Source organism: Ambystoma mexicanum, chromosome 5p, assembly GCF_040938575.1.
Source record: "Ambystoma mexicanum isolate Mex_15411 chromosome 5p, UKY_AmexF1_1, whole genome shotgun sequence".
Classification (NCBI taxonomy): Eukaryota; Metazoa; Chordata; class Amphibia; order Caudata; family Ambystomatidae; genus Ambystoma; species Ambystoma mexicanum.
This window is the reverse complement of record NC_090930.1, coordinates 842,819,969-842,840,807: the sequence shown is the minus strand read 5'-3', so window position 1 is coordinate 842,840,807 and position 20,839 is coordinate 842,819,969.

Genomic DNA, 20,839 nt, shown 5'->3' with positions numbered 1-20,839 from the left:
GCATATCCCCAGCGCTCTATGTCCAGGTCCTTGAGAAGCAGACCCGTCTGGAGTTGAGCGGTGAGTGTAAATGCATCCTGATTGTGAGCAGTGCGTGTGGTGATTATTCAGTAGTGTGCAGGTTGCACATCTGTTTGTATGGGGTCGAGTTTGGGTGGGGGTGTACAGGGCCGTGGGGCTGACACATGCGAGGGCTGTAATGTGTGAGCCATGGATGGTGCTTGTGTGTGTAGGCTTGCATGCCAAATGCAGTTGTGTGGGCACACATGTTTGGATGAATGTGTATGTAAGTAGACATGTCCGTGATGTCACGCATGTATGTTGTTTTTGGCTGCATGTATCAGCACTGTGTACATGTGCATGTGTGTGTATTTGACAAGAGTGCAACAGTGATGCAACATGGATGCATGTGACAGAGGTATGTGGAAGCCTGATTGGCAGATGTGACATGGATGCCCGTCTGAACACTGCGACACTTGGCAGAGGTGTACACATGCATGCAAGTGTGGTGGTGTGTGTACATGTGTGGTGCACTTCCTGTGTTGCACGTGATGTCTGGCTCACCTTTGGCTGCTCATGCTGTTGTATGTGTATGGATGGTGGTGGCAGTTGCGATATGGCTGTGGTATGGCTCATGTGTGCGAGTTGTAATGACATGTGTGTTGGGGATTGTGATGACATGTCTGAGGTTTGCCAATGCCACTCATGTACAACTGTCATGTGTGTATGTGTCCATTGTACAGTGCCAAGATGCCTGTGTTTTGTTTCTCCCTGTCTGCAGCGTCAACTGATGAAGAGGGCGGAGAAGGTGCTGTGGAGCACAGCGGCGGGGATCCCACCGCCAGCCGGAGACGCAAGGCCCGGCTCCCCTCCCATGTTGTCATCTCGTCGGGGAGTGAGGAGTCCGGTGCCGCGTCCCAGGCCGCAGCTGCCGGGGGGAGGTCCAAGAGGCAGAGGTTGGAGTTGGACTCCTCGGCAGCAGAAGGGGCAGCTGGGACCCCACAGGGCCCAACAGGGGAAGATGGCACGGAGTCATCCAGGTTGGTGGGGGGTTTGGTGGAGGAGGAGGCCGTGCAAGCACCAGAGACGGGGTCTGGAGGTGGAGATCCCACTGGTGCTAGTGGTGCAGTGCAGGACCAGGGAAAGGAGGCAGCACAGGCCGCCGCGGAGGTGCCTGTGTGCAATCCTGTCCCTGATCCTGTCCCTGCATCATCTTGCACCAGCAGGGATGCCTACGTCCAGACCCGTTTTCAGGCAGGGAATGAGCTCACTTCAACTGGCCTTCCTCTGCCTGCGGACGTGGCTATCCAGGTCCGGGTTGAGCCTGTCCTGGCTGGTGCGGCGTTGCATCAACGGGCCATGCGAGGTGACCTGCAGTCTTTTCATGAAGAGACTGCACGTCATCTCGAATGGCTCGTTGACCACGTCAGCCTGCTGGGACAGGTCACCCAGGCCGGATTCCTCCGTCTGATGGGGCTTGCTACGACCCCCTCCTCAACTGGACCCCCTACGCGCCATTCGTCCTCTGTGCCATCTTCCCACCCATCAGTCACCTGGGTGCCCTGTGGAGCTGCCTCTGACGGTGCGGCCAGGCTGGTGGAGGAGGCATCCCTGCCACAGTCGGGAGTCGGACGTCCAGCAGGGGTGGCCACATCTACGACTGCACCCCAGCCGGCGGAGGATGTGCAGGCAGCAGGAGGCAGTGCACGGGCAGAGGCACAGCAGCAGCAGCAACGTGGTGGGAGCCATGAAGGCTCTGGGCCTTCAACATCGGAGGGGCAGGCATCGGCCGGAGGGCAGGAGGACCCAGGACAGAGAGTGTCTTCCGTGTGGCAGCGGTTGGGCCACGCCATAGATGCGGAGCGGCAGCGGGCGGAAGAGGCATGGCTCACAATGGTCAGGGTGGAGAACTCCATGCGGAGGGCCCTGAGGCGGGCCGAGTGCCTCGAGGCAATCCGCAGGTGTTTGGAGGTGGAGACGTCGACGGCCCTGCGGACCCTCAGGGCCATGGAGGAGGACCGCCTCCGGGACATTGAGGAGGAGTTCGATGATGCCCTGGCCCGGGACATCCACAAGTGAGCAGTGAAACTAGCCCGCTGCCCTTGTACATAGTTATGTAGGTAGTGTTAGGTTTCATTTTGGTTTTTATTTTATTTGGACCTTTCGGACATTGGCCACATTTTTGTATATAGTTTATTTTATTAGTTAGTGTAGTTAGATAGGTTTCCTTTATTTTGTTGGGATAATGGACCCTGGCTTGTTCCCATGTACATAGTTCACAGTTGGATTGTAGTTTTTTTTCACTTTTTAACCATGGAGCAATGGCTTTCTTTTTTATTTCCCATTGGATTTTGTTTTGTGGACATTGACTTTGGACAACATTACTTTGGAATTTTATTTTTGGTTTTGCTTTTTTTCACGGACATGCTTCTTTTCATTTTTGTACATTCACATTTCTGTTTCTTCATTTTTTATTCTATTTATGTTTCCTTTAATACATATTTTTTTGGTGAACTTCAATGTGTGGTATCTCATTGGTTTCATGCATTTCATGATATGTGTTTTGAGATTCACTGACACCCATTGGGTGTATGTGAGGGAAATGTGTTTGTTTCGGAACTTGCAATTGGTGTTCTGTGATGTAATTGCAAATTATGAGTGGGTGGATGCAATACTCGGGTGGGTGTTTTGCATTTGGAGGCTGACCATAGGGACCAGGGATCTAGATTGTGATGACATGTTGGCTGGGGAACATGAGTTGCACATGGGTGGGGGCCTGCTGGCAGGTGCCCCACAGTGCTGGGGGTGGGGGTGGTGGGGAACATGTGTTGGACATGGGTGGGGGCCTGCTGGCAGGTGCCCCACAGTGCTGGGGGGTGGGGGTGGTGGGGAACATGAGTTGGACATGGGCGGGGGCCTGCTGGCAGGTGCCCCACAGTGCTGGGGGGTGGGGGTGGTGGGGAACATGAGTTGGACATGGGTGGGGGCCTGCTGGCAGGTGCCCCACAGTGCTGGGGGGTGGGGGTGCTGGGAGACATGGGTGGGGGCCTGGTGGAGGCTGCCCCTGCACTGCTGGGGGGTGGGAGACATGGGTGGGGGCCTGGTGGTGGGTGCCCCTGCACTGCTGGGGGGTGGGGGTGGTGGGAGACATGGGTGGGGGCCTGGTGGAGGGTGCCCCAGAGTGCTGGGGGGTGGGGGTGCTGGGAGACATGGGTGGGGGCCTGCTGGCAGGTGCCCCACAGTGCTGGGGGTGGGGGTGCTGGGAGACATGGGTGGGGGCCTGGTGGAGGCTGCCCCGCACTGCTGGGGGGTGGGGGTGGTGGGAGACATAGGTGGGGGCCTGGTGGTGGGTGCCCCTGCACTGCTGGCTGGTGGGGGTGGTGGGAGACATGGGTGGGGGCCTGGTGGTGGGTGCCCCTGCACTGCTGGGGGGTGGGGGTGGTGGGAGACATGGGTGGGGGCCTGGTGGAGGGTGCCCCACAGTGCTGGGGGGTGGGGGTGCTGGTGGAGGCTGCCCCTGGTGACTGGGGGGGTGGGGGTGGTGGGAGACATGGGTGGGGGCCTGGTGGTGGGTGCCCCTGCACTGCTGGGGGGTGGGGGTGGTGGGAGACATGGGTGGGGGCCTGGTGGAGTGTGCCCCACAGTGCTGGGGCGTGGGGGTGCTGGGAGACATGGGTGGGGGCCTGCTGGCAGGTGCCCCACAGTGCTGGGGGGTGGGGGTGCTGGGAGACATGGGTGGGGGCCTGGTGGAGGCTGCCCTGCACTGCTGGGGGGTGGGGGTGGTGGGAGACATGGGTGGGGGCCTGGTGGTGGGTGCCCCTGCACTGCTGGGGGGTGGGGGTGGTGGGAGACATGGGTGGGGGCCTGGTGGAGGGTGCCCCACAGTGCTGGGGGGTGGGGGTGCTGGGAGACATGGGTGAGGGCCTGGTGGAGGCTGCCCCTGGTGACTGGGGGGTGGGGGTGGTGGGAGACATGGGTGGGGGCCTGGTGGAGGCTGCCCCTGGTGGCTGGGGGGTGGGGGTGCTGGGAGACATGGGTGGGGCCTGGTGGTGGGTGCCCCTGCACTGCTGGGGGGTGGGGGTGGTGGGAGACATGGGTGGGGGCCTGGTGGAGGCTGCCCCTGGTGACTGGGGGGGTGGGGGTGGTGGGAGACATGGGTGGGGGCTTGGTGGTGGGTGCCCCTGGTGGCTGGGGGGTGGGGGTGCTGGGAGACATGGGTGGGGGCCTGGTGGAGGCTGCCCCTGGTGGCTGGGGGGTGGGGGTGCTGGGAGACATGGGTGGGGGCCTGGTGGAGGCTGCCCCTGGTGACTGGGGGGGTGGGGGTGGTGGGAGACATGAGTGGGGGCCTGGTGGTGGGTGCCCCTGCACTGCTGGGGGGTGGGGGTGGTGGGAGACATGGGTGGGGGCCTGGTAGAGGCTGCCCCTGGTGGCTGGGGGGTGGGTGTGCTGGGAGACATGGGTGGGGGACTGGTGGAGGCTGCCCCTGCACTGCTGGGGGGTGGGGGTGGTGGGGAACATGAGTTGGACATGGGTGGGGGCCTGCTGGCAGGTGCCCCACAGTGCTGGGGGTGGGGGTGGTGGGGAACATGAGTTGTACATGGATGGGGGCCTGCTGGCAGGTGCCCCACAGTGCTGGGGGGTGGGGATGGTGGGAGACATGGGTGGGGGCCTGGTGGAGGCAGCCCCTGCACTGCTGGGGGGTGGGGGTGGTGGAAGACATGGGTGGGGGCCTGGTGGTGGGTGCCCCTGCACTGCTGTGGGGTGGGGGGGGTGGGAGACATGGGTGGGGGCCTGGTGGAGGGTGCCCCACAGTGCTGGGGGGTGGGGGTGGTGGGGAACATGAGTTGGACATGGGTAGGGGCCTGCTGGCAGGTGCCCCACAGTGCTGGGGGGTGGGGGTGGTGGGGAACATGAGTTGGACATGGGTGGGGGCCTGCTGGCAGGTGCCCCACAGTGCTGGGGGGTGGGGGTGCTGGGAGACATGGGCTTGGGCCTGGTGGAGGCTGCCCCACAGTGCTGGGGGGTGGGGGTGGTGGAAGACATGGGTGGGGACCTGGTGGAGGCTGCCCCTGGTGACTGGGGGGGTGGGGGTGCTGGGAGACATGGGTGGGGGCCTGGTGGAGGCTGCGCCTGGTGACTGGGGGGTGGGGGTGCTGGGAGACATGGGCGGGGGCCTGGTGGAGGCTGCCCCTGGTGGCTGGGGGGTGGGGGTGCTGGGAGACATGGGTGGGGGCCTGGTGGAGGCTGCCCCTGGTGACTGGGGGGGTGGGGGTGCTGGGAGACATGGGTGGGGGCCTGGTGGAGGCTGCCCCTGGTGGCTGGGGGGTGGGGGTGCTGGGAGACATGGGTGGGGGCCTGGTGGAGGCTGCCCCTGGTGACTGGGGGGGTGGGGGTGGTGGGAGACATGGGTGGGGGCCTGGTGGAGGCTGCCCCTGGGGTGTGGGGGGTGGGGGTGCTGGGAGACATGGGTGGGGGCCTGGTGGAGGCTGCCCCTGGTGGCTGGGGGGTGGGGGTGTTGTGAGACATGGGTGGGGGCCTGGTGGTGGGTGCCCCTGCACTGCTGGGGGGTGGGGGTGCTGGGAGACATGGGTGGGGGCCTGGTGGAGGGTGCCCCTGGTAACTGGGGGTGCAGGGGGACATGCGTTGGTGGGCAGTAGTGCAAGTTGGCATGTGGGTTGGCTGGGGGTCATGGCCATGGTGGATGGTGTGCCTGCAGGACATGTGCAGGGTAGGCCCCTGTGGTGTGAGCCACCTGCAGGGGCCATGGAGGGTGTAGAGGGAACACCTGGGAGGACCCACACGTGCAATTCACGTGTGGTGCTCCCCGCGCACCCCTGTAATACACGTACCCTGATGGAATCGCGTGTGAAACTTCCCGCGCACCCCTGAAATACACGTGCCCTGCTGATGTCACGTGTGAAACTTCCCCCGCGCCCCAAAATACACGTACCATGATGAAATTGCGTGTGGAATTTCCCGCGTACCCCTGAAATACACGTACCCTGCTGAAAATGCGTGTGGCACTTCCTGCGCACCCCTGAGATACGCGTACCCTGCTCGCACGGGCCCAATCGATTGTGGAAATTCCCGCGCACCCCTGAGATACGCGTACCCCCAATCGCGTGTGGAAATTCCCACGCACCCCTGAAATACACGTACCCTGCTGAAATCGCGTGTGGCACTTCCTGCGCACCCCTGAGATACGCGTACCCTGCTCGCACGGGCCCAATCGCATGTGGAAGTTCCCGTGCACCCCTGAGATACGCGTACCCTGCGGAAATCACGTGTGGAACTTCCCGCGCACCCCTGAAATACGCGTACCCTGCTCGCACGGGGCCAATCGCGTGAGGTATTTCCCGTGCACCCCAGTGATACACGTAGCCCGCTTGCCGTGCTGGTACAGGGTTAGCGCAGCCCTTTGCGCTGGATTGGGTATATTGATGGCTTTTCCCTGCGCGAGAGGCGTTCTTGGGGGCGTAACTGACGCTGCTGCAGGGTCGCTGTGCCACTGTGCGCCACGGCTGGTTTTGGTGGCTGGAATCCATGAATACGCTGTGCGCGGAAATGGATTTTAGCGCACACGGCTGGTGCAGGGATTCGCACGCGCACACTGTGCGCCAGCCGCGTGTGCCACTTGTGCGCTGAATTCTATGAATTACCCCCTAAATGTTTTCAATAAGATCACATAGAACCTTTTCTAGAGGTCAAATGCACCGAGCTGCTTGCTTACTACTGTGAAAGCAACCCTGATAACATACACAATTTAACTAATTACACTTGCTGTCAGAATCTGCATTATGCTTCATATTTTCATTAGAAATATTAGAAATATTCTCTAATAAGTATGTCTGCAAGGAAGCCTATCAATTTACATGCTTATAGAAAAAATATGAGTTCAACTTTATTTCTCTGAATCAATTAAGCTGTTGTCTAATGCCTTCTGCTTCAGTTGCATGGCCAAATAATTAACATTTGGCTGGAACACTGAGTTCCAAATCTGCTTTCCATGTAGCGAACCACCTACACACCAGCTCTGCAACATGCGCACAGCAGCTGAATGTCCGTGTGTTTTTAGTTTCAGGCCAGAGAGCATGTTTTTCATAGGAGAGCCAATCTTCACACATGCGGATGTGCATGAAGGGGGTCGCAAGGAGAAGTCATGTGTTCATTTGCCACTGAATTTCACACAGTCGGATGGATTGAGACACATATTATGTTGATCTAGCATGGCCTCGTAGAACTGAGGGGCCACTTGGTAGGGCATTATTGCACCTAACTGGATTTCTGGTGGGCCATGTTCTGAAACATGGCATGCATGTATTATATTCACTGTTGGGTGTAGGCCTCCCTACCAATATACAGGACTCTCAAATCTACGGTATGTATAGCTCGCACCACTAGCAGGGACACAGGCCGCAGGCACGGCCAAGCATTCATGCACGATAGAATACGCCTACGGCTAAGCACATCCAGCCTAGTGCACACATAACCGGCCAGACTGAAACACCTGACGTACCTCAACACCTCTATCAATAGCACACAGCGACCACCACCCGAAAGGAACTTGGTATAGCTGACCCACATAAACTCTCTAAACAATAGCATTCTATCTCTAATCATCCACAGCACCTACCCATGTGTCTGTCCTCTTTTGGGCTGCTTAGTCGAGCCTTGCCAGCCACCCAAGTCCTAGAACGGCAACATGCACACACGCATCTCCTAAACTAACCCCCTAGAACTCTCTAACGACATCCACTACGGTCACCAAGGGCGTTCAACCAAGGAAAAGAGCATTGAGGCCACACAAGTGGGGAAAGAGCGCTATATAAATAACAAAATACAATACAATACGATATAATAATAAGCATTGCGCTCTCCTTCTGCTTGATTATACAGCTTGGCCTCACTTTAACTCTCAGATAGGCTCAGAGAAACTCCTGCAGTTATCCCGCTGTAGTCTGTTCCCCTTCCTGTGTTGTGTATCTATTCCTCACAAAGCATTTCCCCGACTGCAGTTCCTCTGTTTATCACACCGTCTCTGCTTCTCTTTCAGTCTCTGTTTCCACAGCATTCGGTTTCTCATGCAGGCACTCTCACACTGCACTGTGTATTTCCACATTAGTCTCTTTCCCCTGCAGCATACATTCTCCCACACTTGCTATTTTGTCCTGTTCTCTGCACCCTCTTCCCCTTAAAGTTTCTACCTCCTAAAATCTCTTGTGAAGTCAACAGTCCACATCATATGTTTATTTGGGAAACACATGCATTGTAGCAAAACCTCCATAAAACTTTTCACCCCCCTAAAATCATATCTTACTCTATACAAGCATCATAAAACAGCAATCAATCAAAAGCCCTTTGGTAAAGCAATAAACACAAATTTGCCTGTATCATATCAATATAGGAAATATAAAAAGTAAATATTAAAAATACTAATTCATTCAATTTGCCAATTCATAGATGTAAATAAAACGCCAGTGCCAAGTGACAACATACTTAAACCTCCTAATAATACATTCTCATATCTTCCTTACTATCCATCGCTCTGCGGGGCCTCCTTCTACCATCTGTGATGATCTGGAGTTGTTTCTCTCTCTCCTTCTTCACTATTCGCTGCCAATTTCAACTGATTAATAGATTAATTTCTCTTCCCACTCCTTATCCCTCCATCTCCTTTACAGGTTCTTCTGATGACTTTGCTGCCTTCGTTACCTATGAAAGTCTCTACTATACGACCTTCATTTTCCGACTCTTCCCTCCACGGCTTCCGACCTTCTCTATTCAGAATCAGCAATCCCCTTCTCCTGCATTCTCCACCTTTTCTTCACTCACTGACTGACAATTCTTCGCTACTTTCTCTTGCTCGCCCCAGAGCTTCCCCTCTTCTTCCTATCCCCTCATATCTTATCCCACTAAAGTGCCCCATCATGACACCTTATCTCACTTATCCACTTGCTCCTTTCCAGTCTTGTCAAACATGCTTGATTATCCCTCTATTAAAGTAACCTTCACTCACCCTGTCCTCTCCCTCTAATTTCTGTCCTATTGCTCTCCTCCCATTTCTCTCAAAACTCTTTGAAAGAGTTGTCTATTCTCAAATCACTTCCCATCTTAATCATCACTCTCTTCTTCCCCTATCCCAATCTGTTTACATCGAGCACACTCTACAGAAACTGGTCTTCACCTTGACAATTCACTGTCTGCTCAACACAACAAATCCTCTTTTATTCTTATTCTATATTATCTCTGGCTTTTCTGGTTCTGTTCTTTTCTGATTCCATTCCTACCATTCTGAACGCACTTATACAGTCTCTTGGACCAGTCTCACGTCTTCTCCTCACCTCCTCCTCTATGAATCTGTCGGCCTCTCAAGTCATTTCTATGTTGACGATTCACACATTTTTCTTCTTTCTCCTTTTCGGACTTCACTCTACTGCCTGTCTTTCCTCTGTTCAATTTTGCATGCCCTTTCAATTCTTGCACCTTGATCCCACTAAAACGGAGGTCGTCTTTTTCCCTTCATCCTCTCCCTCCCTCCTCTCTTCCCCTCCTTCTCGTTCTTTCCCTCCCTCATCCCTTTCCTCTTTGTGGACAGCTTGCAATCTTGTAGTCACATTTGACTCAGCTCTTTCATTCTCTCATCATATCTCCATTACTGCTTCTTGGACCCTTAGTCTTCTCTATCTATACAATTCTGCATCACCTTACTTATTTATTCTTTCAGCCTCTCATGCCATTTGTATGCGGATGATTCCCAGATTTTCTTTTCTTTCTCCTTCTCTGACTCCCTTAACACTTCTGTTTCTGCTTGTCTTTCCTTAGTTTAATTCTGCATGTCCTCTCTATTCTTGCACCTCCTTAATCCTTCTGAAACCATGGTCCTCTTTTTCACTCCATCCCTTCTCTCTACCCTCTCTTCCCCTGCTTCTCGGTCTTTCCCCCCCTCCTCCCCTTCCTTTTTGTGGACGACTTGCAATCTTGGAGTCACATTTGACTCAGCTCTTTCATTCTCTCATCATATCTCCATTACTGCTTGCATCTGCAGAATCCCCAAGGTTCAGTTCTCTGCCCTTTACTCTTCTATATCTATACAATTCCCCTTGCCTCACTTACTTATTCCTTTGGCTTCTCATGTCATTTCTATGCTGACAATTCCCAGATTTTGTTTTCCTTCTTCTTCTTCTCTGACCCCCTTAACTTTAACTGTGTGTCTTTTCTCAGTACAATCCTGCATGTCTTCCTGATTCCTGCACCTTCATCCTTTTAAAACCGAGGGCCTCTTTTTCCCTCCATCCTCGAGCCCTCTCTTCAATTATTCCACTATTTCCCTTTCTTTCCCTCCCTCCTCCCTCTCCGTTTTGTTGATGCCTCACAATCTTGGAGTCATATTTGACTCAGCTCTTACATTCTCTCATCATATCTCCATTATTGCTCGGATCTATCGGCATGATCTCTTCAACATCTGTCAAATCCACCCTTTTCTATTCTTTCTTGCAACTAAACTCCTTATCACCCTATCAATCTTTTTCTTAACTCGGTTACTGTTCTGTCCTCTTAATTGGCCTTCGCTCCTCTCATCCCACTCTGCTCTGTGCTTTATTCTGCCATCCATCTTCTTTTTCTGCTCCCTCAGTCCTCTGTTTCTCTCTCTCTCTCTCTCTCTCTCTCTCTCTCTCCTTCCCATTTCTTTTCTTCTTTTTCACTCTAGGCTCTTATTTTACTTTACTTGGATAGTATTTAAGTGCTATCATGATTTAGCCTCACCCTAGCTCACTGATCTCTGCCTTCTCTCCCTCTAAGCCTCTTAACTCCCAATATCTTGCTGTCCCCAAACCCTCCCACATTCCCTCTCATTTACGTTCTTCCTACCCCTTTGCCCCCAAATTCTGGAATTCTCCTCCACCAGACATTCGATCTTCTCCATCTCTTCACATGTTTTAGTCTCGCTTCAAATCTCATTTAATCTCGTCTCTTACGTCTGCTTAGTTGCCTCATCATTATGTCGACCTCATGTATGTGTCATTTTATAGTTATTGTACATCGCTTTGGCGTAAGCGCTATGTAAATCCCAATAAAATACAAATACAAAATAAAATGCTTTAGCATTTCTCTTTGAGATGCATACTTGGAGGCTCTGCTATTTGTAATCACATAATGCTAAAGCTTATACATGGATGCCCTGCATAAGGAAGGACCCTATGTCTGTTTACTATGGACCTATTGGCCTCAAGCAGTTATAGGGGAAAAACATACAGCGTCCTAGCGGCTAGGGGTTCGACAAAATCTAAATAAGCTTCAAATTCAAAAGTCCATTTATGTTAAAGGTAGCTGTATAACAGGGCATTTGGACCCTCAGGTACCTTTCATTTTAGCATTGTCTGTTTTCGGATGTTGAGAGAGTTGGGGAAGTTGGAGAAATTTAAATAACTGTGTCACATGTTTGAAGAAAGGGAACGATTTAGCTCTTGGATCAACAATTAGATCAACAAATGTCCCTCTACATTTTCGCAGCCAAAGCGGGATCCAGATTGTAATCCAGTATAAAGCGATTTTCCAGGTATCTGTTACTGGATTCTGTAGAATCTCATTTCATTTGAAGATATGCTTGAAGATCATAGTTACGAAGTGGAAGCCCAAGTGGCATTTTCAGGATGTATCCTTCTTTGTAGACAACAGAGCCCCTCCCCCACCTATGGGCTCCCCAAGTGTCAGCCCTGTAAGTGGCAGCTGATGTGGTCTAGGCAATGTGCCCTGCTAGGGCCACCCCAACTCCTTTTCCTCCCAGCTAATATTGGGTCATGCTTTATCACATGATCGTTCCACTTAGATTTTTTACTGAACCTGACTCCCAAATGTTCATAGCTATCCACTTTTTCCACCCTTTTGTCATGTAAGGAAAAGTACAAATTCAATTTTCTTTCACTGCGGTATGTGACACATTTCCTTTTGTCTATGGTAATTGATAATCGTTTCTGGATGCAGATCTTATCAAACACATGTAATTGACATAGCAATCCTGGTGGTGTTTTCGAAAGTAGAACTTCAACATCTGCAAAACGGTGGATTCATCTCCTCTCCCTCTGCAGAGATGATGCATCTGCCTCAAGCTTTGGTATGCTGGTGGCGATATCATTATTATACAATGAAAAGGGAAGGGTGACAAATAGCCTGCCTGACCCTGTCCCCACACGGCGCCTGACTCGCCCATGCCGGGCGCAGCGCGGCCTGAAACCGAGGCTGAGCCTCATCTACATCAGCTGTAACCGCCGGCAGGCGGATCACGCCGGCGGCCAGCTCGAAGGCCACTCTAAGGCCTGTTGGGTGCCTGTTCGGAGCCGTAGGAGCCAGGGGCCAGGATCTCTGCCCTTTCAACTCCAGGATCTCTCACTATCAGAAGTTGGAGACGCCCTCAGCCGCATTATACTGATTCTAAACATGTATGGTACATTGGCCATGTACAGCACCATGATACCTATCAGCTTAACTGAACTGTTTTGGTGAGTAATGCTTAACTACATAAGACGGCTAAGCTCTTATAAGAAATAACTGAAGCGATACACCTACATTTGTAATTGTTGATTTTCTAACAACAAAAGCGGTAACAATCACCAGCTGCGGAAATTCTGAGATTCTCTAACGTTAAACAAATTGTACGCATTTCTTAATGTGTGATTGGAGCTCTCTCACTTACTGAACAGCTATCACTCTATAGTACTCAAGAAGCAAGTACAGTAGACACGAATACATGTTTACTCATACACAGCAATGCCCTCAACACCACAGATCCTTCTTGGTATCATGTGCCCCCCCGACCATGTGGTAGTCTTTTTCTACTAACTGGTCCAACTTGCAGAGTTATCTATATGTCTGTAGCCATTTCTAGCCCAAATGTGATTACCGAATTTAGGTGAACCCCTTGCCTACTTGCATCTACTTGCACATGCCATTTTTAGCCTAAATGTGATTACTGTTCTTAGGTGAACCCCTTGCCTACTTGCATCTTCTTGCACATGCCATTTTTAGCCTAAATGTGATTACTGCTCTTAGGTGAACCCCTTGCCTACTCGCATCTACTTGCACATGCCATTTTTAGCCTAAATGTGATTACTGTTCTTAGGTGAACCCCTTGCCTACTTGCATCTACTTGCACATGTCATTTTAGCCTAAATGTGATTACTGTTCTTAGGTGAACCCCTTGCCTACTTGCATCTACTTGCACATGCCATTTTTAGCCTAAATGTGATTACTGCTCTTAGGTGAACCCCTTGCCTACTCGCATCTACTTGCACATGCCATTTTTAGCCTAAATGTGATTACTGTTCTTAGGTGAACCCCTTGCCTACTTGCATCTACTTGCACATGTCATTTTAGCCTAAATGTGATTACTGTTCTTAGGTGAACCCCTTGCCTACTTGCATCTACTTGCACATGCCATTTTTAGCCTAAATGTGATTACTGCTCTTAGGTGAACCCCTTGCCTACTCGCATCTACTTGCACATGCCATTTTTAGCCTAAATGTGATTACTGTTCTTAGGTGAACCCCTTGCCTACTTGCATCTACTTGCACATGTCATTTTAGCCTAAATGTGATTACTGTTCTTAGGTGAACTACTTGCCTACTTGCATCTATTTGCACATGCCATTCTTAGCCTGAGTTGCGAACTCAGGTAAACCCCCTGTCTATTTACACATGCCAAACCGTACAATGTACCTCAGCAAGAGCCAAACAGCCACCCTACTGTATCTCCTCATACATATATTACACCTTACCATCTTCATTGCCACCATAACCATGTACCCTGCAGAAAATGCACCCTGTCCAACCCTAGGAAGAAACACTAGACTACGAGCCAGACTACCCCGTCTCTACGAGCCCATCTACCACAACAAGAGACCCACCCTGCAACACACCAAAATCCACCCGAGACACATCACACCCTGCTACAACTCCACCCAACCCAAACTCATCCCTATAACAATCCAGGATACACCCAACACTACCACTATATCCGGAGCTTTGATCAACGCCAGATCGATAATGGCCCACGCCACAGAAATAGCAGACACCTTATCCTCAAACAACCTCGACCTCCTAGCTATCACTGAATCATGGCTGCACGAAGCAGCAGGCCCAGCACTCTCAATAGCCATTCCAGAAAATTACCAAATAATCAGAATGGACAGGCCCAACAACAGAGGAGGCGGCCTAGCCATCATAGCTAAAACAAACCTCGAGCTAAGACCACTGCCTCAAGCACCTCTCAAATCCTGCGAACTCCTAGTAGCCAAACTACCCATCTCCAACTGTCGCACCTTAACCATCCTTCTAATATATAGGCCACCCGGCCCCATTGGCTCATTCGAAGCAGACCTATCCAGCCTCCTAGCCAACAACATAAAAGACACCACCCAAATATTATTGCTAGGCGACTTGAATCTAGGACTAAACGACCCTGACGACAAATCAGCACAAGCTATAGCCAACATGCTAGATGAACACGGCCTAATCCAAAGAGTGCTCACCCCCACCCATAATAAAGGTAGGACCTTGGACTGGATCGCCACTCTAAACTGCGACACCGTCATTACCAAAACCACTCCCCAGCACTGGACAGACCATCACCTCATTGACTTCACCTTATCTCTCAATAAAGAAGTCAACAAAGGAAAAATCATGGCACCACCACTACCCACTAGAGCAAAAAAAAACATAACCCCTGACAACCTCCTACCACTACTACTGCAACCCTCAATGCTCTCCCCGATAATCTAAAACCAGAACGCCTAGTAGAAAACTATAACAATATCATAAAAAAAGGACTAGACATCATTGCCCCTCTAAAACTGCAAAAAAGCAAACAGCAAGCCCACCTGAACACCTGGTTCACCCCACACCTGAAAGAACTTAGACTGCACAAAAGAAAACTTGAAAGCCAATGGCGCAACTCCCCTACAGAAGAGAATAAATCACAACTCAAACTTTGTGCAAACAACTACAAAAAAGAAATTCTACTCACCAAAAAGAAACTATTCAATGAAAGAATCGCAAAATCGAGCTCCAACACCAGAGAACTATTTGCTATACTAAGGGAACTAGAATCCCCTATACCCCCACCAGACAATATAATTAAAGATAAAGTATGGTGCACCAGCGTCCAAAACGCCCTAACTAATAAAATCAAAACTCTCCAAACCAAAATCGCTCTGAAAAAAGACTCTCTCACCACCAATGAAGCATCTCCCAGCAACCACGACAAAACAGCCAACCGTCCAGGCCAGAATCTCTTCAGATTTACCAAAATATCTATCCCAGAAACAGAAAAAGTTATAGCCTCACTTAAACCATCTAACTGCAAAGGCGACAACTGCCCTCCCCAGATAATCAAGGATGCTGCTAGGGATCTAGCCCCCTTTATAACCAAGCTGATCAACGCATCCTTCTCCTCCAACACCATACCAAGTAACCTCAAAGAATCTTGGGTCCTGCCTCTCCTCAAGAAGCAAACCCTAGACCCCGCTATTCCCACCAATTACAGGCCCATCACCACGGTGCCATTCCTGTTAAAGATAATAGATAGAGTAGCATACCTGCAGATTCAGCAATATCTTGAAACTCACAAACTACTAGGCACCCACCAATCAGGCTTCAGACCGAAGCACGGCACCGAGACAGCCTTAATCGATCTTAAAACCCAGATCAATGAGATTAACGACAAAGGGAACACTGCCATGTTACTACTCCTCGATCTGTCGGCAGCATTTGACCTGGTAGATCACGCAGTCCTGTGCGAACACCTGGCCTCAATAGCCCACTTCTCGAAAGAGGCCATAGCCTGGATCCAATCATTCTTGGACAACCGAACTATGAGGGTCTTCTCCACCCTAGCCTCAGCAGACCCCATTAAAATAACCTGTGGGGTGCCCCAAGGCTCCTGCGTCTCTCCCACCCTCTACAACATCTTTACCAAGCCCCTATTTGACAAGTTGGACAGACTGGGTGTCTCATATACCAATTATGCAGATGACACCCAGATCCTCATACCCCTTTCAGGCAACTACGCTTCAGATACGGCCTTGGTAAACAAAATATATCTCATCATTCAGGCATGGATGGCCACACACGGTCTATGTCTAAATGATGAGAAAACCGAAATCCTGCTCCTCGGATCCAATACCAATCTCAAAAAACTCAGTTCCAACTATAAGGCCTTCAACATTGATGGCAACATCATCACAGTGGCCAAAACAGTGAAAACACTAGGCTTTCACCTTGATGCAACCATGTCACTAAAAAAACAAGTTAACTCACTAGCATCCTCCACCGCCTACACATGCAAGCTAATAAGGGCAAGCAGAGCCTTCCTCACCCAAGCTAGCTGCATCATCATAGCCAACGCCCTAATACTATCCAGACTGGACTATTGCAACGCCATGTACCTAGGAGCCAACAAATGCATAACCAACAAACTACAGACACTACAAAACAACGCTCTCAGAACAGCCCTCAACCTACCCTCTAAGGAACACATCTCCAACAAAAGGAGAGAACACAAATGGCTTAAAATCCACGACCGCATCTCCCTCAAAACGGCATCACTCACCTACAAATGTTTAAACAACGCAGCCCCCCCCTATCTCGCATCCAGAATAAAGAAAAAAACGTCCACCCGCCCCACCAGATCGATTAATTCCTACTGCCTGCAGGTACCCAACTTCAGACAAAAGAAAACCGGCGGCAGCAGCTTCCCTGTCTTGGCAGCCCAACACTGGAACGCCCTCCCACTCTACATTAGGACAGACCAATCCTACTATAGCTTCAGGCGAAACACCCTCACTTGGCTGCGGGCCAATGATCCTCACGACTAACCCTGCCATCTAATCTGATCATGCCAGTGCTATAACCTGACTACCATGCACAGCCTTAAATATGTAAATATGTAAATGCAACCGAACTGCCCCTATGCACAGCACTAAATATGTAAATTTGTAAGCTTTCGCTCAATTATATGTATATATGCACATCCCACACAATGTAACTGTAAATGCAATGCTCTTTTTCTCATGCCTATCTTATTCTGTAACCAAGTTTTTATGTAATCCTATCTTCCTGACCTCTGTTGCGCCCTGTTACCTCTGGGTTTTGCGCGCTATACTAAATAAATAAACAAACAAACAAATTCCCCATCCCGTGGTTTATGGGGAGTGGCGTGCTCATTTTCTGACCAGACCTCTTTAGACTACCACATAATTGTCAGAACACAAAGTTCTGATAGCTCAGATCAAGGAGGGGGGTGCGGCTAATTCTCCCATTCTGGTCCATTGACAATGTGGAGGTAGTACTCTATCAAAAGCAGTATTTAACTCAATAAAAACCATACAAAGAGACTTGTTTTCTAGCATCACCTACTTGGACACTAATAGATGCAGGCAAAGCACCTGGCTGATTGTGTTAATTCCCTTTTGGAATCTTGCCTGAAGAAGAGAAAAGATTTAGGGCCTCATTACACGGTAGGCGGTAAGGGTTAACCGGTACCGGTATTTTACCGGTACTGGTAAACCCTTACCGCCTTACTACGAGGTCCCTTTGCGGGTTGGAGTATTTAACACCTGCTTTTTGCAGGCGTTAAAAACCAACCCGCAAAGGGACCCAGGGAGCTAATTACGGTACCGCAATTTGCGGTACCGTAATTAGCGCCTTCCCCATTCCCATTATGCCCTATGGGGCAAAAATGGGAATGGGGAAGGGCAATGGTGGAAGGGGGAATTACTGCCCCGCCAACCTTGCAATGGGGCGGTAATTCCCCTTTCCACCAAGGAGGTGCCGGTATTTTACCGGCATGAACCATGGCGCTAATAGCGCCATGGTTCTCCGCCTACCGTGTAATGAGGCCCAATCAAAGTACCATGTCTGCCCTGGTCAGCACGATGTTCCTATCTGTCTTTGGTAGGGTATCTAGGCATGATATAGACCTTTAGTCAAAAGGCTTGGCCCTATACCGGTTTTTAAAGATGGGGTTACTCTCCACCCTCCTTCTGGCTGTCAGGTAAAGTAAATTCCAATTTCATGCTGCTAACCATTTTGCATAAAAGAGCGACCCAAATAATTGATTCCTGAGTAAATATTTCTGCTGATTATCAGACCAGACGAAGAGCCTTTTCACTTTTCTGTGACTCCAATGCTCCGCCCACATCTCCATCTCTATCTGTCAACACTGATATGGAAAGTCTCTCTGTCTGCGCTGTAAAAGTTAGCTTTGGATTGCTATTGAGGTCTTAAGTTCCTTGTCTGCTTAGAGGGCTTCATAATGTGTAAAGCCAGCTAGCCTTTATTTTATTTTTGTGTGGAGACATTGGGCCTCATTACGACCCAGGCGCTAATGGGTTAACGGCGCCGTAAAAGGCTGTGGTGCCTTTTACCTATTAGCGCCTAATTACGAGGTCCCTTTGCGGGACCCGACCTTAACGGCTGGTTTTACCAGCCGTTAAAGTAGGGACCTGCAAAGGGACCTTGGTGCTAAGTACGGTGCCGCAATTCGCGGCACCGTACTTAGCACCTTCACCATTCCCATTGAGCCCTATGGGGCAATAATGGGAATGGGCAAGGGCCATGGCAGCATGGGGAATTACCGCCCGCCAACCTCGGAATGGGGTGGTAATTCCCCATTCCGCCATGGCGGACACCGGCATGGACCATGGTGCTAATAGCACCATGGTCCTCCGCCTGGGTCGTAATGAGGCCCATTCTCCATATAGACCTTGGTTACACTAGCCCATACATCTTCTTGTTTCTTAGACATTATTGCCTTCTACAGGGAACCTCATTATTTAGCACATTCTTCCTGCTTTTGAATGTCACCAAGTTCTCACATCCAGAATATATCTGCCTATGAAGCCATCTATCACTTGGAGCAGTTGTATTCCACTTTAACTAATTTGCACTTATTATCAAAGTGTTTGTTTTTTAGCCTTGGCAGCAATAACTTTGCAGCTTGTTGTTACAAATGGTTTAGTTAAATGGCTAAGCTTATTATACACGTTGTTAGCACGTGTGAAACCAGCAAATTTCACTCTGTTGAAAAATGTGCATATTCCGGACAAATGTTGACTGCTTTGCCAATTTCGCCCACAGATATAAATGGCCAGTGTTGGGCCTTTTCACTTCTGAAATTTAGTTTTTCATATATTTCTTTAAGGAGGTACAGAACATGTTCAGGCTAAAAAAGAACAACATTTAATTTACAAAAAACAAAATGTCTGATGTTTCCCACCTGATATGTTATCCAAAAAAAACAAATGTTTTGCAAAAACATACAAGTTCACAGAAAAACGATCGCCATCACTGGATCAAAATGAGACGATTGCCAAACGGAATTAGCGGCTAATTTCGCTAGTTTAGTTCCGCAGGCCGTAATTTCATCCACCCCTAATCATTAACTAGTGCACCATCTTCGGGGGTGCTTCAGAAAATGCTTCAAGGATAGGAACACATCTAGAGTATGATAGCGGGATATCTCTTTCCGGGTCAAGGTTCACCCCCCCCTCACTCTGCAAGCCTTACCTGAGCACATCACAGTTACACGAGTATCCCTGTGTGAACTCCTCTCTTGGCCAGCCCACATTAAGGATGTAGCTGAATGGAATGCGCCATGGCCACCGACCTCCAAGGTGCCCAGGTGGTGCCCACTTGCTGGGTCTACGATGATCTAAAGTTAGGTCTTGCTGGAGTATTTTCCCTTTGCCTGCCGTTAAATGCTGTAAAACCTGCTGTGTTAAAAAAAAACTGTTGGCAAGTGCACTCGATTAGCTTACCAGCGTGTAGGAGTCAGGGCTTGCCGAATTGAAATGCCTCACACTTCATTCTATTCCTTCTGTAATAATACACTATAACTGCATGCCCCACACATTGATTCCATTATGAATTTCAATGCCATAGGTGTCTCTCTCCCAAGTCTTATGTACACATTAACTACATTCTATGCTGTTAAACTTTTCTGTTCACGCACCCAACATTGATAGAAGTAGTTGTTATCAAAAGTAGTATTCATACTGGCAAAAAGTACCTGTACTTCGGCCGAGTTCTGTAGACAGACATGATAACACTCTCATCACTTGTTGACAATCAATAATTGTATAGGTCCCACTTCCAGGCAACTGTCTCATGTGTGCAGGGGCTGAATGCTGGAGAACGTGGTGGGGTGTCCACATTTAATGTAGCCAGTGACATCCAGAGGGTCCTAACAGGTAACTGTGCAACATTTGGTGCAGATTGGTGAAACTGTGTGGAATTGTATGCCGCTACCGCCAGCAACAGCACACTCCTTTCCGCTCTGCTCACAAGGTAAGTGGTACTGCTATTGCAAACCCTTGAACTATCACAAACTCTACCCATTCCTTACTTAATCTGCCTCACTGAGTACCCTCGCGTCTCGCTGAGAGTAGACCTCGTTAACAGGCATTGCATTGGGAATCCAACATTGAGCAACCATCCCTACGATGCACCATGATTATGCATGCTTGATCCAACCCTCGCAACAACTAGTTATGCCTCCCTTAGCTTTCATCTCCCACCTACGTGTCCCACGTATGCATGCCTGATGCTGCCTTAATGTGCACACCAAATGTTGGCTTTGCACTGCTGTGAGCAGCAGCCTTCTATCTTGGGGTATGGCTCACTTTTGTTGCCCTCCGGATTGACTCTCTGCATTAATGTGAGCTGCCGCCCTGCAACATGGGGTATTGCTCCGCTTTTTGTGCCCACTGAATTGTCTCTCTGCATTAATGTGAGCAGTCGCCCTGCAACATGGGGTATGGCTTCGCTTTTTGTGCCCACTGAATTGT